General features: G+C 39.7%; 1 protein-coding gene across 1 annotated transcript in view; it reads right to left on the minus strand.

Moving 5' to 3' along the window:
- NCOA2 (nuclear receptor coactivator 2) overlaps positions 1 to 27052 on the minus strand; it is a 198722-nt gene extending 171670 nt beyond the window's left edge. The window contains 2 exon segments of the mRNA XM_050708727.1: positions 17297 to 17376; positions 26994 to 27052. The gene's annotated coding sequence lies outside the window, so the exon portion shown is untranslated.
- Between the last annotated feature and the right edge of the window lie 642 nt (positions 27053 to 27694).

Here is a 27694-nt window from a genome sequence, read left to right on the forward strand (position 1 = left end):
GCTGTAAGAAAAATATCTGCATTGCTACCAAACTAACTGAACAGGGCTCGTGGTCCTTAGATAAATATTAACACTTGACTCTCAAACAGACGTCTTTGCAGGACAGGTCCCAAACTATTTCCTCCCCACACAAACCTTTTTGGAAAAGTTACATGGAATTCTAAGCAATTACATACACAATCCTTTATACAGATATTGTAGGTAAATACTGTTCCTAGGCAGCAAATGGAATAGGGTTGAGCAACGCCATCCATTACATACTTACCTTTGTCAATAAAAAAAGCCTTTTAAGAAAAAAATAAATCTTCCTAATAACTGATTTTATCTCCCCTCCCCCCCAATTATTTTGGTATGTTACGCTAATTTAATAAGCCAAAGGCTTCCTCAATGTAGAACACAAGTTTGAGATACACTTTATATTTGTGCATATGAAACAGTAAAAATGTTGAAAAAACACACTCAGGATATGGTCCCATTATGGTCCTCCTACAGTCTGCCCAGACCAACAACAAATAATTAGAAGGAAAATGAAACCATTGTATTAATAGTTTTTGATTTTAATAAGTTTCTTGATGAAATAATTGAGCAGTAATACTACGGGACAGAAAAGAAAATTGACTGAGATGATGCTTCATACATACCTCAAGATTTTATATAGCATTACAGTCATCAACTCCTGGAAACCAAGGGAGCAGTAGTAATGAGTTACTCATAAAGACTGCAGCCTAGCTTCCTGTTAAATATATAATCATGCTGCAACAAAAACACATTACTTTTAAATAACCATTCCTTAAAAAGTGTGCCTGGATTTTTTCTGCTGTAGTCAGGAAGCTAAATCAGGCTTGCATTCATTCACATAGCAGGCCCACTGTGCCACTTTACTTTTAGTGCTGAGGAAGGTGAATGAAGTTAGTTTTCCACTAGAAAGTAAGTTTACTAATGGTTTAATTTTTTGGTTCTTTCTTCCCTTTGAAAAGCAATTTCTACTTGGTATCATGGAGTTAAAAAGTTTTAACCTCTCTTATACTGACTCTGCAGTGAGAAAGGACAGACAGGTGTGAAGAAAGGGATGAAACTAAGACCGCTGGCTAGCAGAGATGCTGCAGCAGGCACTGAATTTGATGATTCAGAGCTGACAAACTCCCTGAAACACCCGTCAGAGCATCAAAGCTCCTAGGGGACGGACTTCTCTGGGAAAACCTCATTACAGAAAATAAATAAATTATTAGGCATCATTTTGCAAGATACACTAAAGCAAAGTCATCGAACCACCGCATTCGGAAATTAAATAAGCCTAGGTTAAAGCTGGTTTGCAACCATGCTGAAAAGTCTCCGGGCAAGTAAGATAATGATGTACTTTCAGGTTTTCCTGAAGTATCATCGGACTTATCAGGGGCTTCAGACCTGAGCCACAAGCTTCTTCTACCTAGTAGAAATCTCTGATAAACATGAAACTGGACAGTAATACCTCGAGTCTGTTGCACTTGTGCATAACATGTTACTGTTCAGAGAACTTTTTCCTCAATGTTTTTATTAAGTAACACTTCAAGTAAACTATACACATAAATCTCCCTGTTTTCACTCATGCAGATAGGAAGTAGGCACATAAAGTTCTCGTAGTGATTTACATCTACGATCACTTGCACTAAAAGATATATAAATAAATAATTCCTCCTCTCTCTTTTTGCAGTAAGCTTTTGTTATCACCAAGACTATTAAAATGAAGCTTTCCACATGAGCAGTAGCTCAGTGAAATATCTCTGCCATTTCAAATGCTTTCTGTATAATATCAAATACTGCCAAGATACTTAATCAGATTGATTATCTGAGAATGAAACAAACAACTTGCAGCCCTGACAGCCAAAATCATTATGTTAGAAACTGGGAAGGATAAATGAAGGCCTGCAGTGTCCCACCACCATACAGCACTGTATATTTTCCTCCTGCCTCTACCTTGAAAATCAACAGAGACTTATAAAAAATAATGGATGTTAACACATAGCATTATTGCATTTGTTTTATCTGTAGGCTAGCAAACTACAACTAGCAGAAGTAACTTTGTTTTAGTATAATTAAAGGATCTCTTGCAATCTACATATTCAAGCTGAATTTCTCAATGTATGTAACGCTTTTCATGTTTTCTTTAAATATAGAGAATTCTATGTTTTAATGACCTATATGTATCTCAGAATATTATATCAGGATCGTACAAGTAAATAACTTCTAACAGATTTTATAACACGTAAAAAAATGTCTTGGTATAAAATATCTTCTGATTTTTAAGATTTAAAAAAAACACGTTAAACCTCAAAATTCCTCTGCATCAAAAGATGTTTTAACCTCCAGTTGAGAAGCAGAAGAAGTAAGGCACATAAAAATGGATTTAGACAAACACACCAACACCTCTGCACTTGACCGACTTGGTGCCCTCACCCATCCATAATGGTTCTCACCCGTAATGACCTTCTGACACTGAATAAGGGTTGTCAACAGGTACAGTCTTTTTGCCACTAAATATCTACCTGACCACGGATTTTCTTGCAACCTGCAGAAGCACAATTTCTCCAGGGGCAGAGGAAGGAAGTGGCAAGCACACATGCAACCACACAAACGCACATCAACATGTTTTGTCTCAGTCATCATCACATGAGTTTCATTTCCTTCAGAAACCAGACTGAAGCAAGGAGGATAGGGAAGATACATAAATATGCAGCTATCATATTCCCTTATTCTCACACTTTTTTAATCTCTCATTCACTTTCTCAATGATTTTTGGTCATCCTTCCTTGTTACATCGCACTGATCATCACAGAAAAGCTTGGGAAACACTTTGGCATCCATGTAATTCTTGTAAAAACACTGGGAAGTGTAATCCTCTCAAAACAAGGATTCTAGGGAACAAGGGAAGCTGTATTTTGGCTCTCTACCAACCATTTTATAGCAAAGGTAATTAGTAAGTTGCATACAATTGTAAGTAACACCAGCACAAAATCCAGCTTCCCTCGCCACTTGCTCTCTGTGCTAACTATGCCAAGATCATGACAAGCTTACTTAGCATGGTTATTGTTTCCAATTTCAAACCCTTATACTTAAGTTTTAGCTCTAGATGCTCTATCTTAAAGAGCCAAACAAACAAAAAAAAAAAAATACTCCAACCCCATTACTTCACCTTTTCTTCTCTCTATAGCCACAATGTGCTAGACACACTTTAGAAAGACTTTGTTTATACTGAATGCCTAAGATTTGTTGAGTGTATGTGATACTTTACTTTTGAAATAAGTTATATAGAATACCATACATTCCAGACACTGGTCAATCTTTTCATATCAGGAGAGAGTTCAGTATTTCAGAAGCAAAAGTCTGTGACAGAAATCATAAGAGAAAAGAAAATGATGGCAGCGAGTTGAGTTTCACACGCATTAGGTACCTTATTCTATCACCTGACAAACTGAAAGAGCTGACCTTCTATTGCTTTTTTGGACTGAAAAGCATCAGACATTGCCGTCCACTCTTAAAATTTTATATAATACATACTTACACATGTTTGTGTATACATACACACAAATGGAACTCCGTGATTTAATTCAAATGCGAAAAGAAAAGCTAAAAAATTGGGACAGTGATCAGAATCTCAATAGTCCTTTCAAGAAATGATAACTAATGAGAAATTCTAAATATTATTAATACAGGAAAATATGTCCAGCTTTGACAACCAATGTAGTCATGGAATAAACACTTCCATCTTCAGTAGCTGCTAAAACAAACACTCTTTTACAGGCTTTGACAGAGAACAGAATTCATTTCCCCTTTACAGCTGCATTGCTTCAAAGTCAGTTAAACATCAATGTGACAGCCTTACTTGCTAGAGCTTAGACATTTACTGTATTTTGCTAGAGCTTAGACATTTACTGTATTATCTTAGCTGGACATGACCAGAAAGCAGAGACTGAAGACAGAAAATGGGGGAAGAGAGGGAAAAATCAAGTTTGTTTTTCTTAAACACCTTATGAAGTATTTGTCTTACTTGTTGCCAGAGAGCTACTCTTCTTATTAATATATTTCAGGGTATTTAAAATCTTGCTAAATACAAGCATAACACAGGTCTGAAGGCAAAATGTTCACTTCAGCAGAGCTTATTTACACAGAGAGCATTCAGGCACCAAACTCACTCTGCAATACAAAGTATTCATATAAATGAAACTTAGTACACTGAGCTATTATCAATAATTACAGATTAGACCATCTTATTTGCAACTAGACATCACCCTACTGATTTCCTCATTAAAATCTAGACACAGTTTTTTTTTTGCTCTTACCCATGTTTCTGCCACTGTTTTTTCTGTACAATCCCTACTTTACAAGATCATGGTGAAGCTTAATATATATCATTTCACACAGAGCACCAAGACAATAATAAGCATTTAATAGTAATCAGGAAGAAGTACTGGCCAGATGTCAAGTCAGCTCTGACAATGCATACAGGCCACTAAATTTACTACCTTGAATGAAAAATAGACACCAGATAAGTGCAGCAGACATTTACAAAAAGCGGTCTACGGAGTATTTCCTGATATTGTGTAGAAAGCTGGCTGGTCACATGATGACGACTCTGCTTACTTCCAGATGTTTAATTGCAGTAAAGAAAATTCAGAATACATCAATCCATGTTCTTACTACTCATTTTCCATGAAAGCAGTTGTTGTGGCCATCAGAGGAAAATTACACGATCACAAAGAGAAGACGTCTTGTGCATTACTTACCAAAATGCAACCCAAACTACTAGTGGAAAATTTGCCAAGTGACTAGTTCTTTCACGGTAAATGATCTCTCAAAACCAGCACTCAGAAAAAATCTGTACCATACAATGACATTTTCCATTAGGACTTACAGCATATTCTTCCTTTTTTACATATACTATAAGCAAGCCTGATTTTTTTTTTTCATATTTTCCTTTATTTTTATTAGTATTTTCTACCTAAATACAGAAAAGAAGTTGTATATGAAAGATAGCCTAAATCACCAATTTCCTATTGAAGGGGTGGGGGGAGAGGGAGAAGGAGCACACAGTAGCTAATAAAGACAAAATGTTGTGACGCAAAACAGTCTGCATAAATTATGTTATTAGGTGTTACCTTTTTTTTTTCCCCCCCTCCCCATCATTTGAGCCCTTACTTTTGGGCCAAGATGAAGTTCTAGAGAAAACTGATGATTTGCGGCCATATAATTTGGCATAACCGGTAAGTTTATACTCAGGAAATCTCCAGATCTCCCTGAATAGGAGTTTGAACTACCTTTCACCTTTTAAAGGGTCACATCAAGGTTAAAGGAATGAAAAATCAAGATGCGCTTCATCTACCAATACTAAAATCACTCTTCTTCACACACAGCCTGATTGGAAGATTTCTCCTTCCTTGTTTCACAACCATGATGTGCTAAATTTCATGGCATCCCTGCAGAGTACTCTACAGCTCCAGTTTGCAATGTATTTGAGGTTTCTGCCTGGAACTCGTCTGTGTGAACTCCCACACTCCCCTATTACAGCTGGAGTCAGAAAAGATACTTTTGTTTATATTTCCCCTCTAGGAAAAATAGAATAGAAGCCAATCAAGCATTCGCTACAAACACAAGAGCTTAAAACAAAAACACCCTGCATCTTTCCAAACAGCTCAAATTAATGACCCCCAGGGCATGCTGCAGAGGCTGTCCCTTCGGCCGGACTGAGATGATCTGGCTCTGCTTACAGTGGGGAGATAGTGCACTTTGTGCAAGTGTTTATACATGTTTACCTGCTAAAGTGTTAGGGTTTTGGAGTTGTGTTTTTGTTTGTTGTGTTTTCTATGGGGGTGGGGTGTGGGGGTTGGATTGCTGCTGTTCTCTCCTTACTCCAGCAGCACTATTTTTAGTAACTAACAAACGGGTAACTGCAGTTCCTCTCCTATCAACAGAAAGATATCCAGCTTGAAGTGGCAAAGCAGCCCAATTCGTACATGCTAGCAATTCTTCAGATAGAAGCTGGTGAGCCAGGCCCAGCTTGCTTGTGATGCAACTCACGCTTTATTATGTTCATTTTAATGCAGAAGACAGAAGAAGGTGGCTTTGCATTTGAAAACAAGTCCTTGATGGAAATATTGTAAAATAAATGTATGATTTCTATCTATATAACCCTTATTGAACTAAGGATATTTATATCTCCCTGTCAGCTACTAGAAAGCACAGAAAAAACTTTCATATCCTAAAAAACTTCCCTCCCCACACACGTACAAAAAAATGACTACAGTGTTTTACTCAATGTTTCCCCTCAAAATCTTACAAAACTTACATTTCAATAGCTATTGCCAACTTCAAAAACATGCCACAACCTATTATTAGAAATTGATATAAAATGAACTTTACAAGAACCAATACATCTGTGTTCTTAAAAAAATAAAATATAATCTCAGAAGCAACAATAAGGTAAATTCACATATGCAATTCAAAGCAAACATGCAAGTCAACTAATGTATAGCTACATTTACTAAAATCAGAAATCTTGGGTGAAATAAAGGGACAAAGTTTGGGACAGAATGGCAACGGAAAGTTCTGCAGGAGAGGCTGCGCTCAGCAGCACTGGAGTTGAGTCCATGAGAGTCATTTCAAAACTCAAAAAAATCCTCTGCTATGTCTCAATATATGCAATGTATGCTGCACAGTTTGTATCCATTCAATAATCCTGAAGAAATACTAAGTGCAGTTAAAATGATTTATTCCACTGAGCTTTTTATTGTGTTAATTTATACCCTATGACATCACCAAGCATAGATGTTTAAAAATTCAATTTAATTTGTAAGATAGAGGAATACGTAACCTGCTAAAATATAAGTAGGCATGTTATATGGCTTTTAAAGGTGAACTGCAGCTGAAAAAAAACAGCAATATACACAGAATATCCAACACAGATCAAAAAGTAAAATTTCAGATTGATTCCATTATTAACTGAAATCCTGCCCCCCCCCCCCCCCCCCCCCCCAAATTCAGGTTAGCAGTTAACTGCTAAAATTGCCCTTTATACATGACACAGAACAAAACATAGGAGTTCTTTATTTCAGTTCTTTGAAAGTTTATTTTCAAGGCTTTGGGCAGGCTAAACATTACATGCATGAACTTGCAAAATATTCAAACTGCTTCTTTGTCTACTTGTAAAAAGCAGAACTTCTCCCTTAGGTTCCCGTCACATGAATTTAACAATCAATTTTGTTATGGAAAAAAATAACGATTCCTCTTGTTGGGGGCATAAAACATGTATGCAAACAGGAGAAGCTGAAAAGACAAACTTGCCCATGCATAAATAATGCTGAAGACAAAAGAGGCACTAAAACCCTAACCCCATCACCCTCTTAGGTACATAAGATATTTTCACTTTATCTCTCAATTATATCAATTTCCAAGGATACATTTGATCATAACTAAAAAATTAAAATAAATAAAATTGCAGCTTTCAACCTCAAGGTAGATCTTAAAAATAAGACCCATTCATATAATTCCTTAGTCATCAGGTGACATTCCTAATTTAAAACAACCAATTCTCCCATGTGGCTCCATTATAAGGTGATAGCAAGCACCTCTTGTAATTTAAAGACATCCCATTTTCCTTGAGGTTAACCAGACAGCAAATCAAATAATCCCACAGAGGATTCAGAGAAAGCTTGACCCATTACTGAAGTGTTAAATTAGAATTTCAAAGAGTAACTCCATCATCACCATTCACAGAGATAGCTTCATGTTTCACAGAGGAAGAATTAAAAACTAAGTCAATATTCAGTTTTATCTCCTAACATAAGCAGACAAAAATGCTGTTAAAACAATTTAAGTTGATTTTTGTTTAATAAAATAGCAGAAGGTCATTGCTTCAACAGCAGTTCTTACAACTTCATTAATAAATCACAACACATGTAGATAGTAGACATTTTATTCATATGAGGAAATGAAAAACATTTTTATTTAGGCCACAAACAATGAACTTGCACATTCTGCATATGGAGAAAATATGGATTGAGCCCATTTTACAATAAGAAACTGAAGAGGTGACACTTCACCTCAAGCTCAGTGACTTCTTTAGAGAACATCTCGTCAACATGACACTGAAGAGTAAATTCCCAGCTCTCTAGCATGTGCCCAGGGAATAACTCCATTCCTGTTGTTACCCATACACCATAATTCCCATGGGCATGACTATCACAAAATTTCCATCACAGAACCCGTTCAAGGATGAAACGAAGCCCCCAAATTCTACAAATGGTCCCAGCTACCTTATGCACATCTGTTGATTAACTAAAAAAGTTGTTCAAAGTATGAAAATATTTTCATAGCTGATACTTGACTTGAATTAAAGATAAAATAAGTTAACTATTCAACACGATAAATAGAATAACAGATGCTTCACACAAAGAGCCCATCATCAGCATGGCGTAAGGATGGCTAAAGTTACCTGATATCCTGAACGAAGCAGCAAGACATAATGAAAAACTGGTAATACAATCAGTACAAATTACAATATAGAAACAAACATGCAAACAAATGTTCAATTATTAAATTAATAAAAAAAACGTGTTGCTCCAGGTATGCACTCACACAAAACCATGTTGCATTAATTCATTGTTTCTCCTCTGCTCCACAAGATGTTGTCCATACAAGAAAATAAGCTCCCTGTTACTGACTTCCTTCCCTGTCAGCAGTAAGCAAGATCAGTTAAAAAACAGAAACATGATATCTTCTGTACACTCAGCTCATGCCCTTTCCTTTTTTTTTTCCAGAAAAATCTTCAATTACCAGAAAAATGTTTTACCCAACATTGGATTTTACATTTTCATCTCCCATGTATTAGTAGTTGACTCAATCTTTATGTAAGTCACCCTCATTTCCCCTTCTTAGATTGGAGGAAAAAAAAAAAAGCGTGCCTCCTTCCATGAGGAAATTCTATGGCTAAGGGATGCTACCTTTCTTTCACAGCTATTTCAATGTAACTGCAATAGAAATCATTTACATAAGTGTAACTGTAACAGAACAGAACACAGATCACTATGAAAATTTTACCACAAACACTAAAGCTACAAAGTCAGACAGTCCCAAAGTCACGTCAACACTAAGCAATATGATGGAATATGGCCTTTTCAACCATAATACAAAATAATCACTTAATGCTTTAAATTTTTAAGAGTGTATTTTTACCTTTGAGAGACATGCTGTACACAGTTCACATTTTCACTTCTCATTTTCTCTAATGCTAAGAGATATAAAAATGTTGCATTTTGATCTTTTCAGGTTTCCAAGAATTCATCACTTTTACATGGCAAAAATCCTTCACACTGGCCTAATCAAATAATTTGGAAAACAGATGGCGTAAGTAGTGACAACCATGGGAAAAATTATTTTCTATTTTATCTTTATAGTCAAATGTATCCATTTACTTATGGACAAAGATCTCTCTGATATGAGAAACAGAGCTGTGCCTAGAATGGATTTTTCATTTTAGCCCCTGAACAGGAAAATGAAAGAAAAAAAAACAACACATTTTGAACTGTTTCAAGTTGCACGAATTCTCAATTCATCAGTAAAAATGCCCTTGTTTCAGAAAGCTTACTTCATGTCAAAGTAGGGTAAGCCATCTCAAAGCATTAATAGCAACCACAAGGGGATTTAATTGCTAAATATGTCTGTAAATGTACACCTTAGTTTCCTTTGCAGTACCTTGCCTGAGAAGACAACCTGATAGGTAGCATATAAATAAATTAAATAAATGGAAGTGGGAAAGTGAAGAAACTTCTGTCCTTTACTGCAAGGCACACGCAGCAGGCAGGGCGCTTCCAGCTGAAATCCAGTTCTTCAACAATGTATTTAAGCAACAGTAAAAAGCAAAATTGTTTCAGAGGCAGAGATAGAAAGCTCCACCCAATAAAATATTCAGCAGCCCGGAGGGGGAGCAATCTCCCAGGAGGCTGGAGACTCAAATGGGAATCAGGAGCATCGTGCCTCCATCTTGTTGTGTGCTCAAAACGAGGCAGCATGCAGCAGTTCGCCTTCCCGCCTCTACCCCTTTGGCAACCGCGGATGAGCACAGCCCTGCACCCGGGCCTGTCGGTGCCCGTGTGTGCATGAGGGCACAGGACAGGGCTCCCCAGGCCCTGCAGCCTCGCCGGATAACACAGGTTGCACCAGGAGCCACCTCCCACAGCTGTAAAACACTGGCAGCCGGCCAGAGCCTGGCCTGCTGCAACTGGACAGGGGAGCAGCACCTGGGGAACGGGGCCAGGCCTCAGGGAGCAGATGGACCATCCGCCTCCCCTCGAACCAGAGCACAGGCTATGTCAGATAGACAGATCAATAAATACACACACAAACACTCCAACTCCTATTAGAGTGTTACATGGATCAAGCTCTCCTGGTCCACAGCATCCCTCCTCCTACTTTGCCACCTGGGGGCTTTGGCCAGACAAACGAGCATGGGCTATCCTAAAGTGTTACCATGCTGTATCAGAAGATGACATGCAAAACACTTCTCCAGGAAGCTGGGGGCAGAAGGAAACAGCTCAGAAATGGACTAAAGAAGCAGGCAAGATGAAAACTAAAGTAGGAGACAAGTTTGTAAACTGATGTTACTGGAATCAAGTTTATCATCAGCAGGCTGCTACATTTCTTCTCTTTCTGTATTTTAAATAGTACCCACAATACTTAAAACAGGACCTGAGCACCGTGTATGTGATTCTAGGCTGATATGCAGAAATAAATTAGTACTATACAGGTATGCTGTACACACAGCATATCTGACACTAATCAGTGAAAGCAGAAAATTAACAGAACATAATTCATTTGACAATTCATGTTGTAGCACATCACCTGTGGTATACAATAGTGATGATAGCACACTTGGTGTATGACAGCAGCAGAATAGCATGGGCTGTTTCATATAAAATGGCCTATTGTGTTGTTTTTTCTCCCCTTTTGTGTATTTGTGTCAAGTATGTTATAAGTATGGCAATCATAAGTGTTATACAATAGACTCACATGTATTGATCCCCTAGATATTTCAGTGCAGACCAGGAGCTGCGAACTTGAATAACGAACAAAAGAGCAGGCTCATACGGAATGCAAGACCAGAATCACAGTCATGGACGAGGAATATTTTAAACACTGGCAGTCATGCATGAAACTTCATGTATCATCAGACACACACAAAACTTATTCCACTGTAGGATATATTCAGGAAGTTACATACCACAATTCCTGACAGGAAAAGTTTTTTCATGAGTCTCTTCAGCTGTACTGATACAAATAGAGCTAAGCAGGATTTGTCAAGAGAAGCCAAGCAAAAAAAAAAAGTCTGAAAACTGGAAGGCCATAAAAATTAACCCAAGTGAAATTTAATACATGTTGGCCACCTACCTTCAGAGAAATACAGATGTTTCAATCCCATTTTGAAGTACTACTAACTTTGCCACCACACAGTAGAGTTAGGGTCAAGCTTACACCCTGGACTAAAAAATAAAAATGAAGACATCTCACTCTTATGACTGTGAGATAAGTGCCTAGAGATTAAAGGACAAAGGAACCCAAAGCAAAAATGGATCTTCAGTTCAACGGGTTACTTGTAAAGATGATGATTCAAAGTTTACATGAAAATATCAGAATATAAGCAAAAGAAAAAGATACTGGAAGAGCACGAATGGAAACATTTTAACTCAGTATGACATTACTGCAGTCTCCCTCAAGGATGAACTGATTTGCGATACCCACTATAAAACTAACTCTCTTCTCAATTCTAATTTTAAATGTTCCTAGATTGCCTATTGCTGTCACTTTGAAAGATATGGAGCTTGGTGTATACTGAACACTTTAGTTTATTGAACTGGGACTACTGAAGGAACAAAAGCACAGATAATGAAAAAGAGGAAGAATCTGGATCATAAGTTACTAGACACATATACTAAAATCTGATCTCTACGTAGCCAGGTAACCACAAATGGCTGTCCTTTCTGGGGAAGGAAAATAACTTTTCTCTTTCCAAATTGTTAAGATAAGGTGTCTTATCAAGCTATGCATAGTTTAAGAGATATTTCTAAACCAACTTAATAATATTAAACTTAAAATCTGTAACTTATCTGAGACTGAATTTTTCAGCATCCAAAGTTTATTTAAAAATTACAATTTCTTGCCAATCCAGTTAATATAAAGGTAAATTAATCAGATAGAAACAGTGTGCCACACTTTATATTAACCCGCTGCAAATTTGTTTACTATTCTCGTCACATAAGTCTTCAGAATTTAACATCCCAGCATCATGGCATGATAAAAATTCACCCACTTTAATGTACAGAAATATCCATGAACCTCAAATTATTGTACTATAATGCTGTCAAATAAACAGACTACTGGAATTCAATTTCCAGAAAGCCAAGGCAAAATCTACTGGCCTTAATCCGAAATACCAGTGTCATTTTCAAGCCCTGTATTTAATTAATACTATTTGCTGTCAAGAGCTGAGCTGGGTAAATATTTCACTCTTCCCAATTCAGGGGCTAAAGGCAAGCCCAGAGGAAAATTTGCCCGAGTAAATGCATCTCATCTTCTTTGATGATGCAAGTGCTCAGTTGTCCTGTTCTTGACCCCTTTAGAATTCTCAGGCTCCAATACCAGTGGTACAATGTCATCAATCTATATTTAAAATATATATTGATTTTCCACAGACAATAATGACAGCTATTCCTTCTGCAAATGCATATATACTATACCTTTGCCCACATAAAATCGTTCCTATCAAGGTAAGAAATGAAAAAAAATCTTACCAAAGCCCATTACTAAGTCAAAACCAATATTTAAGAAGTGAATAAAATCAAGTTAGCAATCTCATTTCCTAAATATTTTTTATATATCTCACTGAAACTGAAGTGTTAGAAATAATCTTCCTGGATATAGCTAGAAAAGGCAAATTTCAATCAATTGAATGATAGTGTTTTCAACAGTCCTTGATATATGAAGTTTGGTTCTATCAGCTCAGTAAGAAGTTCATTGACAGAGCACTCCATTTAAGTCCATTCACAGTAATTAATGAGTTTTACATATTTAAGGACAGTTTACTTCAGACTTAAAGTGAATTTGAACGTTGTGGCCTCAAAACTATTAGAGTCCTTTTAATCTGCTTTCATTATTAACGAATCTAGATCTGCTAGTTGCAAGGATGATGAGATTTCTCTATAACCCTGTTTTCACTAATTTTAAAGGAAATGCAATATAGTATATTTGTGTGAATTTCAACTCTCCCACACAATAAAAACCAAGGATTTCCATAATCTCCATTTGTAATTCAAGGAAGGAATTAATAATAATATATGGGTCAATTTAATAAATCTTAATAGATGCTCATTTCTCTACGTCTGTGGAACATTCTCACTGTACCATCCACACAGAAAGTTTGCTCTCAGATTAGCAGTATCATTTTAACCCTGACTGCATTAAATTCACTATAATCAAGCATCTACTTTTACAGGCATCTTTATAGGCAATTCATGTTAACTGTCGCTACTGAACAGGAGTGACTGAAAACAGAAAAATCTGATCATATTTCATGCAAAACAGAGCTCCTCAGTTTTGAGGTCTAAGAAATGTGACCACATTCTCTTTATTTAGCACAAACCAATTCAAACTAGGTTAAAACTGCCTCATAGATTCCTCTTCAAATGAGAAGACCTAAGTCAGAAAAAAATATCTATTCCTGTGATCAATAACTATTTTACTTCAAGTATTTCGGAAATACAGACCCTATAGGAGTTAAGGTGTTGTGAACTCACTCCTGTGCTCTTGGTGGGCTCTATCCCAGCACAACTTTGCATTTTGATAGAAGTGATCTCTCTCTCTCTCTCTCTCTCACACTTTTATTTATATTTCATACATGGAACCTACTGTAATCTTTCTTCACATGCATCTTCAAGCTAACAGTGAACGCTCTTAAAACTTGCTTCAACATAAGGTACTTTTATTTTCACTCTTACACTGTGTTTTCTGACAGCACTCCCTTTACACATATTAGGAGGACACAGTCAAAAGTGGGACATCTGTCAGAATTTTATCGATGACTGCTGTGAGCAACAAGGAGTACTACAACTCATAACAAACACAAGTATTTTCTATGCATCACGCTTGACACTAACTACAACACAAATGCCAATGAAATCACTACAAAGTTGGATTGAAACAGACTCTCATCAAGAGTGACAGAAAAGTGAGATTCCTCTACTCTGCATTCTTTTTTTCCCCTGAGAAACATTCACTGCAAAAGAAACCATCTCAAGCAGAAAGAAAAGGAGAAAGAGACAGAAGATGTTTTCTGACAGAAAACCTTTAAATTAGGAACTAAGGTTAGTATTTTTATCTCGGTGGTTTGTTTAAAAACTGAAGTCTGACTATCTCTAACTGCACACCCTTCTGGTAGGGCACAGCAGCTATCTTGTATGACCCTAACCACCAGATTTCCAAGGGTGTAGTCACAAATTCTAGCATTTACATTATTTCTATATGCTTATGCATATATACTCTAAAGCTGTTGAACCAGTCCAGGACTCAAACTCTTATGCACTACATTATATTCAGAATATATCCATCCAGTATTAAGCAGTAGTTTCACTTGCTGCAAAGCTTACTGCAGTGGCAGAGAGGCTGAATGCACACAATCGTGTTACAGTCCCACAACATACAGTCAAACACAACATTTATTCCACAGGCAGCTCATATCAAAAGCTGAGGACAGAATTTCTTAAGAGATTCCAGCTAGTATATCTTTTCACAGAATCACAGAGTTGTAGGGGTTGGAAGGGACCTCAAGACATCGAGTCCAACCCTCCTGCCAAAGCAGGTTCCCTAGAGCAGGCTGCCAAGGTAGGCGTCCAGACGGGCCTTAAGTATCTCCAGAGAAGGAGACTCTACAACCTCCCTGGGCAGCCTGTTCCAGCGCTCCATCACCATGAAGAATTTCTTTCACATGTTGGTGTGGAACTTCCTGTGCTCCATTTTGTGGCCATTGCCCCTTGTCCTGTCCCCACAAACCACTGAAAAGAGGTTGGCCAAATCCCTCTGTCTCCCACACTGAAGATGCTTGTAAACATTTTCTAAGTTCAGACATTAATAGTTGATATAAATTAATATAATTTCTCTCTGATATTGCACTGGAGAATGTGAAACTCTGAATAAATAAAAAAATAGGACTGAGATCCCAGGAATTCAGAAGTCAATGTTAACACTTCTGAGGATTCAAAGGAACCAAAGTTTGAAGATACTCCATATCTTATGCAATTCCCTTTCCCTTAGCTATCATGTGAACATGTGGGTACCTATCCATTTTAGAACTTTAGGATATTATTTTTGGAGAGCTGCCTCTCTATTTCCAGGTTCATCCTTGGCTTCAAATCTTTTCATGGAACTTTTTTTTTAACACTGTTTTCTTCCTCACTGTTCCACAGGCTTCACATACAAATATTTATCTCTTAGTTGCTCATATTAAAAGCTTTGAGCTTTTCATACACAGCAACTATGTTTTATTTAGTATCTGCAAAAGTACCATACTACTTTCTGTCACTGTATCAACTAAACGAATTTGGAATTTTGGTGCAGAATTTAGCAGCACTAAGCAAAATAAAGTTTTTTTCCCCCCACTCACATTAATTAATTAGGAAAAAAGGCAATTATACGTAAATTGCTTTTTATTTGAATATTTACCTTTTTCAGTCTTAACCTAATGCATTCTCTGTTTGATAGAAAATTGCAATCAAGACAACTGAAATGAAAACAAACATGCTATCAATTTGACAATAAAATTTCATGTTCTCTATGGGGAATTTTGGCAGTGACATTTTTCTTTCTTCATTATTCATACCTAACTCATTCTATTACGAGTCTTTTATTCAATAGAAAAAGAAAAAAATCAACATATTTTGAGATTCTTACTTTCTTCTTTTTAAGAAATTAATTTAAATGATCACAAAAAATAGCTTATTACTGAGAAAATCTGCATGTACACATTGTGATCATTATACATCTCCAGTAAGTAGTGTAAATAAATATAGTGTAAGCAATAAGTGTAACTAAGTAATAAATAACATCTACATGGCACAACATTTTCAAGTTAATATATAAACAAACTATTCAACCAGTATTATGAAGTCTATTGAATGCAATGAACTGCAAATTCTTACTATTAGAACAGCCAAGGAAAAAGGCAGAAAAACAGAAGCACTGAAAAGCTTCTTAAATCTCATTTCAGTTTAAAGAAAAGCATTGTTACTTTGCAAGAAAAAAAAGCTCAATGTAATTAACAAAAGAGGAAATGATACTTGATGTAGACATACATAATTTTACCCATAAATGGCTGGCATTGTATAAACAGCTATGCCCAAAAAAAAACCCAAACCCTTCTTAGTTGGCTCATTCCCCACCTCTATATTTAGTGTGCAAGCCTCAAAAATACATATTTCTGACCTTAATAAGTCACTCTATGTGTTAAAAGACAACATTTATTCATGAGTACCCTGAAAAGGTTCTCACATAAAATCTCAAATGTGTATTTGTAAAAGATTTATACCAAGTGAGTATATTGATATATTAAACATACCTAAAATAAAAACACAGCATTTATATTCTACTTTCTTTCACTGCACTACCAAACTATTATTAGTCTGCATTTAAACAATCCACAGGGGTCCTGTTTTCTAATTCTCAGTGGTATTATCCCTTCTTGTGAGCAGAGTTAAACAGGCACAGCACTGCCTGATGGAGCCATCAGACAGTAATTCTTGAGCAACAAGCAGTTTAAGTCATCAGTGTCATTATACCTATTTCAGCCCTCAATTTAAGTAATTTATTAGTGCAGATAGTTGGATGGAAAAGCTTGTATTACTTCATACTCAACCTTCACAGAAAGACAGACCATAATCAGCACATTGGAAAAACACCAGTTCCTTAGTAAAAGGATGAAGTATCAAACAAACTTCATGTGCAGAAGCATCACATATTTATCCCCTTCAGCCTTCGCAGAACAGAGTCCCATTCCTGGTCCTGGAGCTAAAGCAAGCTCCCTGCTTTCATAACCAGTTTGAGCATAATTGTTGAAAGTCTCTAAAACGTTCATATTTCCTCTGACTGTAATATCACACATCACTTAACACCAGGGTTTGTTCTGCTGTATCCACACAATCACTTTAAGATGCCTCACGTCAAATTCCTCAGCAAAGGAGATAAAACTGTAAGGCGGTCTAATTAAACATGACGGAGAACTCACCGAGACTCAGCGAGGCAGGCAGGGAGTTCTAGATGCTGTGTGCATGAGGGACCCCAATACTCAGATGTATCTCAAGTATGCTGTGAAAAAAAATTATGAGAAAAATATTAGTTTTTTTGGTTTTAGACAGGCAAAGAAAAATGAAAATACAATGGTTAGCACATCTCACTTTTAAGCGTAACATCATGAGGGAAACATTATGTATGTTGCAGAACATTATCTCTTTTTCCAGACATAACAATCTCCTTCTAGTTACACAATCACTCCAGGCACACAGCTTCCTCTTTACCTGCTACCTCCTGCAAATTTGCAGTGATAGCAACTAAGACGTTTAAATTAATTTACATGGTATGTAGTCCCTGTTTTCACAAAAGAATCTGTGGGAACTCTCTGTGAAAGTGGTTGGTTCCTTTTTTGGTTGACTGCTTGGCTGGCTGACTTTGTAACTTATGAGTTTCAAATCTCTAAAAAGGAGAAACTGATGTTTTTATAAAATGCTTCTCAAACATTATTAAAAATTGTATGTGTAGAAGCATGTTTCTTCTCTGAGTCTCCACTTACAAGATCTCTGACTTGAATGATGAGTATCGGTGGACAAATTAAAAAACAACTAACAAACAACAACAAAAAATCTCTCTTCATTAGTACAGAACTTAAGATGCCAGAAGAGCAGAAGACAAGCATCACAAAGCAACGTGCATTTCTTCAAGAAAGAAGAGGAGGTGGGCAATATTAAAATGACACTGTCCACAAAAATATTATACCTGGACTTTTGTTTTTAAGTCAGACAAGTACTTTATGTCAAATGTATCCAAGCAAGCTACCAAAAAGTTCTCTAATTTCTTTCTGACTAACAAAAGGGCAGAACATAAACATAATGGAAGATAAGCTACGTGTCATCAACAAAAAGCACTAATTACGCCTTGAGAAAAGTGGGATTTCTAGACAACTATATGATTTCTGTCAATATCACCATCTCACAAGAAAACTTCAAATAAGATCTGCTGAATTTTTTCTAGTTCAGGCAGGATATCACTACAGTAACAGACTATTCAGAGGACCCACTAATAAAAAAGTATTTTTGTATAAAATACATACACAGAAGATCTGAAAACATTACTTTCTCAGGAATGCCTAAGAATTATACAAGGTCTACAAACCACTTTTTTTTTTTTTTATTAATTTTAATTTTGGCCTTGGAGTTGGCCCTCATTCACACAAAACACGGTCATGTCTTAGAGTGAAATTATAAAGTAAAACACCAGATCATTTAGCATTTTAGCAGGAATTACAATTTCTGCCAGACACCTGCAGTTCAGAGGGATTCAGTAAGGAGAAGCCCCTGCCCAAGCAGATGATGAGGCATAGCCACTGGGTGCCCTTTGGGCCAAAGGCAGAGAGCGAGGGCTTCAGCCCCAGCCATAGTGGGATGGCCCTTTGCCATAGGATTGCAATAACAACAAGAATGTCTGTGTAGACAGAATTGTTTTCCATTCATCTCCCAACTCTAGAAGGGCTGAATCCTCCTCATCATGCCCATCTTTTCAACTGCTGCACACCAGCAAAGGAGGATGGGCACCACTCAAGTACCATCTTGTCTCAACAAGGATGGCTGGTGTGTTCCTCCTGCTAATTTATTTTGGGGTCCTCACCTCCTGATCTATGTGGCCTTCCAATATCACTGCTCAAAATGTCTGCACATGAGTAAGATGATTCCCAATGGCTACTCTACAGCTCACTGGGCACAGTGCCACAATGATGAAAGACCAGCAAAACTTGTCATTTTCATTTTTTTCTATTTGTATAACATTTTAAATAATAATGATAGGGCTGTCTGAAAACCAAGACAATACACGATAGTTTCATAGGTTAAATACTATCTTCAAAATACTGCTAACAAAGTGTTTCTTTTTAAGCAAAAGTCTTAAATTGTACATAAACCAGTGATAAGCTTGATGTACCCAAACACATGGTATATTCCAGATTTATACTTGTAATTAAACTAGATTATCAGTGAGGAAAACTGATGAACACTGCACACTGAAGTTATCTATTAGTCCTTATTTTCCTTTCTCGAAGCCCTTTCTGAAAAACAAAGTAAAAGCAACACTGGAACAAGGCATTGCTAGTACCTATTCCCATGCAAATCATACCCACAAGAATCAGAAGGTTCTTGGGATGCCCCTGAAAACCGAAGAGAAACCACCACTATTAAAAGTATATTACTGTGAAAGCTGGCTTTGTGCAAGGGTGCTCAAAGGCCTGCATATAGGTCTCAAACAAAGACCTACATGATGAAAGAGCCTCTGCCTTAAAACGTGTACAAATTATAAGCATTAGCTATGATATAAAAATGGAATATATTATAGTTTCTATTCTTCACACTTGCAGCTTTCCAACACCACCGTTCAATCTTCCATAGACTGGAGAGTAAAAGAAAACTTTTAAAAGGCAAACATAATAACTAAGTGCAACTGATAGGGCCCAAAATAACATCCTGACTTCAAGCCACTTCACATATTTATTTTCCATTCATTTACAATAATTTATTTCTTTTACAGTGCAAATGGACATCTGCATTCCAGCTACCTGTAGCAGTGTAAGATATGTTAACTCCTTGCCCCATAAAGGCTCTAAGTTGTGAAGAGAACAAAATATCAACGCTACAAACTACAGTTTAGCTAAAAAGAAGGGAGTGCAAGACAACCACTTTCAGACGTGCAGAATAGACCTTTATTTAATGCATGCAAGCCTAGTGAATATATTTTTTGATCACATACATACAATCTTCAGATTCCCTCACTCCTATGTTAAGAAATGGTCTTTAAAGTGACGTCTGTCAGTTAACGTTAATTTCAAGAAAAACCATAGCAAGAAAAACACTGGGAGGCCTCACTAGAAATGCAGTATCTTTGTATCAAAGTAAGCTGTGATACTTAAAAAAAAAAAAAAATCTTTAAACTATGTTATTAGAACTGCATTTTAGAGCCAGTAAAGTATCAACAGGTTGACTTACAAAAAAAAAAAATTAAAATAAAGGCAACAAGTATCCTAGTCCTACTAAAACGAAATCACATAATCCTGGTTTTAAATTCTGATTTCTTAAAAAAAATGCAGACTTGACTTGAAGAAGTATCCTCCTTGAAACTGCAACTGAAATTAGATAAAGTAAATAATGTATTCACCTGTATAAGCTCACAATCTTCCTACTCTATGAAACTGTTCTAAGAAATTGATAGGAAAGGAAGAGGACATCACTCATATCTCTGGAGACCAAGGTACAAATTTGTATAAGGGCAGCAAGTGAAATTAGTTGAAGATAATTGCATTTATTTCTGGGAATAACCTCCGTGGTTGGTCTGCAAGCCCTGACATTACTTTAGAAACAGTAAAGGATGGAAACCGAAGAGCTACCTGGCAAGCTCAAAACAGGATGGAAGGACTGTGATGGAAAATAATCTCCAGTGTAAACCAGGTGATGTCTGAACTCTCATTTGCACAGGTACGAAAAGCATATGACCTTAACTTTATTTTTAAATTTGATTCTGTCACACAGGTGTGTGATGAATTTGTAAGTTCATAAACTACCTGTAATAAAAGTGTCAGTATATACTATCAAATTTATTCATAGGCAGAACTTCCTCCTCCCTCATAAAGTTTTCTTTTTAAATGCAATTTAGTACTTCCTACATAATCTGTGAGGTACAAATAAGTGACAAACTACATTGTTTTTAATTGGAGTAATTTTCTTCAAAATCCATTTGTAAGGCTCATTAGAGATCAATACTGACAGCAATGAAAAACTAAATCTGTTCACACACAGATGAATTACCACATGGACAGAATAAGATTCCATAATAATCCTGACCTAACAAGTAAAATGTTATTTCACTTTCCATCCCCATTCTTCAATCCCAGACTTTTCCACTGAGGCAGCCAATAAAGCAGCCAATTGTGATATGTCCACTATAAATCCTACCAAAGAGCAACAATATGTCTTACATAGCTCACTAAAAAAGCATCAAAATAGCAACACTCAGTCATCACTACATCAGATATATGATCTCACTATATCCAAGGATCTCCCCCCCCCCCCCCCCGTAGAAGCTCATGTGACCTGTACTACCTGAGATTTATGGATAAATTAACATTTTCGGTAGATATCTTTAATTTGTCGCCTAAACTCCCTGCCCTTTCATTAATACATTAATAGTTTCCATATATTTTGCTAAAATAGTCTATGTTACGTTATCCTTTCTAAACAAGGAGTAAATTCAAGTTAAAAAAGAAAAAAATGTAATTAGGATTTGCAGAGAGGGCACTGCATGTTACCTGCAAAAAGCAGAAGCATATTACAAAAAGGCTCCTGAAAAATCTTATCAGAGCACACTCACAGAAAGAGTGAGATTTACCATCAGTTATAGCTGTGAAAATGAGAGCAAAGAAAGAATAATATATGCCAGTAACTGTATTAATGGGAGATTGTTATGGAAGCCATTTAAGGAAATGCAAGGCTTCAAATGGTATAATGATGCAGCTGCAGAAGAAAAAAAAGTATGTATTGTTAATGTGTTGTTGTATAGCTTTAGACATTTAAATTAATGAACTAATTTCAAACTTCAAAAAGCCAAGCACCCCAGTGACCATACGCTTTCCATAGGAATCGTGCCTGTATTATTTCCATAAAACTAAGTAAAATTTCTATTACACTTAACTTGAAAAACATCTTATTTCCATAGAACAAGATTGAAAAATCATAAATATTAACAAAATGTAATGCAGTGAATCCACCACATTCAAGATGTATTTTTTGAGTTATTCATCAACCCCAAGTAATTTTATAAAGCAGCAGAAGTATTCTAAATGCTCAGGAGAGGAAACACTGTTCTAGGTAATAAGTAAATGTAGGACTGAGCAGAAGAAAATGAATTTCTTCCGCTCAGTTTTTTTCATTATGTAAATTAATGTTAATACTATTTCTGAATACTCACATCACTACACTGACAAAATTGTTCTGTTTGGGATTTTTTGTTTGTTTGCTTAAGCCCTTATTTAAAAATACACCATGATGATTTGTGGTGGTGTTTTTTGTTTGTTTGTTTTAGCTTGGATTTTTATTTATTTATTTATTTTAAATGCTGCACCCTAAATTGATTAAACTATGCAAGCTGTCATTTTCCATGTCCCATTTCTACTTGGTATATTTTGAAGAGGCTAAGCTATTGAATCATTAAAAATAGGGAGTGTTTGCATAATGCAAATACTGCTGACAAACTATTAGCCTCAAACTGGTAAGCTGCTTTAGTAATATGTAACCACTGATGTAACATTACAAATTATTCTTACTACTCAAAGTTACCATTTCACCTATATGCGCGCCTGCTCAAACTGCAACTCCATCACAGAGCAGGACTCCTTGTGTTTCATGTTTCCCCTGAAATCTTAAAAATATTATCAAAATACTATCTACAATAAACATGTGAAGTGTACGTTATCTAAGCACGATTACCCTGACGGGTAAAAGTCAAAGAATACTTCTGTAAGGTTTAAATTCCCAGGAGAAGAAAAGCTCAGCTCCTGTCTGCAAGCACACAATGGAATCACAGCTGACGATGCACATCTTTTTCTGGATGTCTCCATATGCTCAGGAGGGTTCCCCCCCGCCCCCCCCAGTCCCTCCCTGTTTCTCCCTCTCCGCCTCCCTTGCTCTCAGGATTACATTGACAGATTTGTCTTTATCTGCCACCAGGAGCATGAGAATGTTTTAACAACTAACACAAATAAAGTAGTGCACTGAACTTCACCTTATTTAAAAATAAAAATAAGGGATCCTGCCAGAGTAGCCATCTGTAACTAAATTAGCTAATAGTAGAAAACGAGTACATGAATGGATGCTGTAATATACCTTCTACAAAAGTAAATATCAACATTACTCTGTCCTTAGTTTAAAATGCTAAGTCACACACAAGGGTATATACCGTGTAACAACACATCTCACCTTTGGCCTCAGAAGCCAGAAGCCAGACACAGAAATAAATGAATACCGAACATTTTAATGAAGGTAAGAATTCTAAAGAAAACGCGTGGAATTTGTTAAATACTTTATACGTACTTGAATACGAATTGCATTGTTTAGAGAGGCTAAGCACAGCAAACATACAAAAAATGAATTTGGCAGAAACAGCATTAGCTCAGTATTGCCTTTCTTCAGCGCACAATTAGTACTGAGCAGACAAAGAGAGTTACATTTATACTTGAATTTGGCACCAGTCTCACGCTCAGCTTTTTCTCTTCAATGAGCTGACAGCATCCTCAAGGTTTTAAGTCTCACAAGCCTCTGCAATTTCCACAATTCTCATTTCAGGTGCTACCAAAACTCAGGCTCAATGTTGAGCCCCAGATTTTGCCAATAAGACAGTGACATCAGTAACAAAGGGAAAGACCAGAAGACTGTGGGCACTGTAGCAGCAGCTGTCTTTCCCAATGACTTTGTTCTTCCTGCTGAAAAACCTGTGCTCTCTACAGATGGACTAGCTCTTACTCTCTTTCAGCGATGGAGGGAAGTGTTGAACATCAACACTTTCATTCTCATGACAGAGTCTTGCAGACTTACAGTGAGCAAGCTGCATCCTAAAGGATTATAAAAACACAAATATTCTTAAATAATTAATCTTGACTTCATGGCTTCAGTTTAATACAATACACTACTTCCTACGTGAACAAATCCCTAATACTTTCCCATTTTTGTCCAAGGGGAATGATCTTTGAACGTTTTCACTCTCAAATTACGTAGCTATGGTTTAAGAACTTAAAACTGAACTGTCTTATTCCAACAGTTTCATTCTTGATAGGAATAATGTATTCCTTCCTCAAATGTCTTGAGTTTCGAATATAGCACTGACACCACCAGGACACACAAAGAGGAACACAAGAACAGCTACACATCTTGCAAAAAAGCATCTTCAGAAACTACAGAGATACTCATGAAGTATCAGTGTAGTATATGGATCCTTTTGCTAGTAAAGACCACAAGCCTGAGAAAATATAAAGTTGAGAAACCTTCAGCTTTTACGTGAAATAAAAGAACTTGCCGGCTGAAAAAAAAAAAAAAGACAATTACACCACCTTTGTCAGGCATTTATTACATAATGCTCATCAAAATGATACACAAACATACTAAAAATTACATGATTCTTCAGATATTTGTATGCCATTTAAGATCAACCATTCTTTCCAAAGCTGTTCTGAATATTTCTGAGGGTTGATTCCATGACTGAGTATTTTGCTCAAGACCCCGGATCACAAATGGACATTAAGCTTATCACAGCACCTCTTGTAAACTTGAGGAATAACCTAGGGAGAGCAGGGGGACAAATTTACATCTCTATCTCCCATGACAGAGTGCAGCCAACTTCTGTGTTCCAGCGTAATACAGCTACTTGAGGGCTATATTAGAAATGTCAAAGTAAGGAACACAAATTCATGGGTGTCCACACATGCCTGCAAACACATATGTATGTGCAAATTTGCACGAGCCTGATGTACCCTATTTATGACGCCACTGCTGACGTAAACAAGCAAGTGTTCTGAAAACTACGTAGGAGGTGCAGTACCCACACAATCTGTGGTAAAACGGCCAGTTTTCATTCACAGGGGTCTTACACTGTTCATAAGGGAACAAGAACGTCGCTTTGGGGAATAACAGCTTCAGCATGAGGTTCTCGAGGGCACCCAACGCTGCCATTTCTCTGCGAGCACCCAGCACAGTGGATCAGCAGCTCCCCCTGCCCAGGCGGCCTCTTAGAGGGATCCCCCACGAGAGGAGCCCACCAGGTGGCCCAACGCCACTCTCAGGTTGTAAGAAGCGAGGAAATTAACCGGCCAGAGTTGATTTCATACTTCAGCACATAAAAACCCAACGGGATGAAAACAAATGACTGCCGTCAGCCACAATGGCAGCGAAGTAAGAACAACAAAAAAAAAAGCTTTAAGTAAAAAGAGTGGCAGCCTTAAACTGCCTACTTATTTACAGTGGCAATAGAGCTTTGCTGTAACTGTCATAGGCAGACACAATACGCTGAGCTCAAACTATTCTTAAACAGCATAAAAATATTTCAGGCAGCAGGTGAATAGGCTTTATAACCGAACCGACTACCCCGAAATAAAAGCATAAGAAGAAAACCCAGCAATCGATTATTGCCCAACAAGCAAGCCGGCCTCCTTTCACGAGGAGGCTGTTTCCTGGCTAAATTACAAGTGCATTCAGACAGCGGGCTGCACACACACACTTCAGAGGCAAGTAGTGAGGGTGAGATCAGCTCGGACCCCGCGGCTCCAGTTACACCGCGGTTACTCCGCGTTTACTCCGCGCCCGACTGCCCCCGAGGAGCGCGGCGGCAGCGGGGGACCCGCAGCGCCCCCGCGGCGCGGGGAGGGGCGCAACAACCGCGCTGCGCGGAGGGAGGAGGGCTTGGGGCACCTCTCCCCCCCCCGCCCCAAAAGCGTGGGGCCCCGCTCCCGGCGCTGCCACCACCACCGCGGCCCCCCCGTCCTTGCAGCCCCGCGGTGAGCGCGGCGCCGCCCGCCCCGCCCGCACGGGGACCCCGCGCCCAGCCGGCTGCCATCCCTCCTCCTCCTCCTCGTCCTCGTCCTCCCCGCCCCGCGCACACACGCAGCCACACGGCACTGCGGCGGCCGGGCCCCCACCCCACCCCACCCACCCCTCCCGGGAGGCGGCGGCCGCCCCGGGGCTGCGCGAACGCGGAGCCTCCGCGGCTCGGCTCGGCTCGGCCCGGCCCCGGTTCGGCTCGGCTCGGCCCGGCGCTGCGCGGCGCGCACACGCAGGCGCAACCCCCGCGCAGAAAGTTCGCAGAAGTTGCCCGCTTTGCCCCCTCCTTCCTACCGCGCTCCCCGGCCCACCGGGAAGGGCAGAGGGCACCTGGAGGAGCCGAGCGGAGCCGAGCCGGGATGGGAAGGGAGAAGGGAAAAGGGAAGGGGGCGGCCGGCTCGGCCCCGAGCCGTTGTCAGCCGGGGGAAGGGGAGGGGGCGAACACCGCCCTGCTCCCCAAATCAGCCCTTTTGTCAGCGGGGACGGAGAGACCCTCCCTGCAAGTTTCCCGTGCGAGAGGGGGGGGATCCTAAACACCCCTCTGAAATCCCCACCCTCGCGCCGCTCTGCCCCATGCCCTCCCCCGGCGGATGCCCGCGTCCCCCCCGCGGCGCCCCCTGCCTTCCCCCCACTTTCTCCCCCCGGCAGCCACGGAGAGGCGGTTCCCCACCTCCGGCCGGCCTGGCCGCAGCGAAGCGACCCCCCGGGCCCGGCGGCAGCAGGGTGCGGTGCATGCACCCCCCAGCCCCCCCACAACGGGGGGGGGGGGCGTCCCGGGGCAGTACCCCCCCCCCCCCAAAAAAAAAAAAAGGGGGGGTGTGCGCGCACGATGCCCCCGCGAGGAGCGTCCCCGCAGCCCCTCTTCCCCTTCACCTCCCCGCCGAGGGGGCCGCGACCCCCGCCCGGTTCCCCCCCTCCCATAACCCCCCCGCTCCCCTCGGCCGGCGTCAGCGCGGGGGAAGCCGCCCGCCACCGCCGTCCCTCCGCGGCCCCGGGCGGCCCCCGGTGCCCGTCGGGGAGGCGTGGGGGGGGCCGGGGCACACTCCCCCCGCCGAGCCGGGGCCGAGGGGGGCGTGCGGGAGCCGGTACCGGGGTCAGCGGCGTCCCCCGCGGCCGCCGGCGGCGCTGACCTTCGCTTTGTAAGCCGAAGCTGAAGCTGGGGCTGCGGCCGCCATGTTCCCGTTTTAATAACTGCCTGCTTGTTTATTTCAATGCAGAGACCCTCCCACCACTCGCCCTCCTCCTCCTCCTCCTCCCCTCCCCTCCTTCTACCCAGAGGAGGGCTGGACGGGGAGGAGGCGGGGGGAGGCACAAGGCACTCCCCCCCTGCCCCCGGGCACGGCGGCAGCGGCCGGGACCCGCGCTGGGGGAGGCCGAGCCGAGCCGAGCCGAGCCGAGCCGAGCCGAGCCGGGCTGGGTGGCACCGAGGCGCCGCCACCCCCGGCCGATGTCCCCCCGGGCCGCGGGGCTGTCCCGCTGCCCGCCCCCGGGGACAATGGCAGCCCCGCTCCCCCCAGCCCTGCACCCACCGGGGGGGGAAGGGGAAAAAGGGGAGGGAGGGGGGAAGAAAGGAAAAGAGGAAAAAAAAAAAATATAAAAGTCCTTCGCCCTCACAGGGCGAGTCTTTAAATGCAGCCCGCTGCGGGACTGGGGCGCTTCCCTTTTAGTGGCCCATCTTCGCCAAAAAGAAGGGGGCGGTGTTATCCCCCCCCCAAACAAAATAAAAAAAATAATTTTAAAAAAAAAAGGAAAACACGTTGCGTGCAAATTGTGGCACCGCCGCACAACCG

The sequence above is a fragment of the Cygnus atratus genome, chromosome 2 (assembly GCF_013377495.2).
Source record: "Cygnus atratus isolate AKBS03 ecotype Queensland, Australia chromosome 2, CAtr_DNAZoo_HiC_assembly, whole genome shotgun sequence".
Lineage (NCBI taxonomy): Eukaryota > Metazoa > Chordata > Aves > Anseriformes > Anatidae > Cygnus > Cygnus atratus.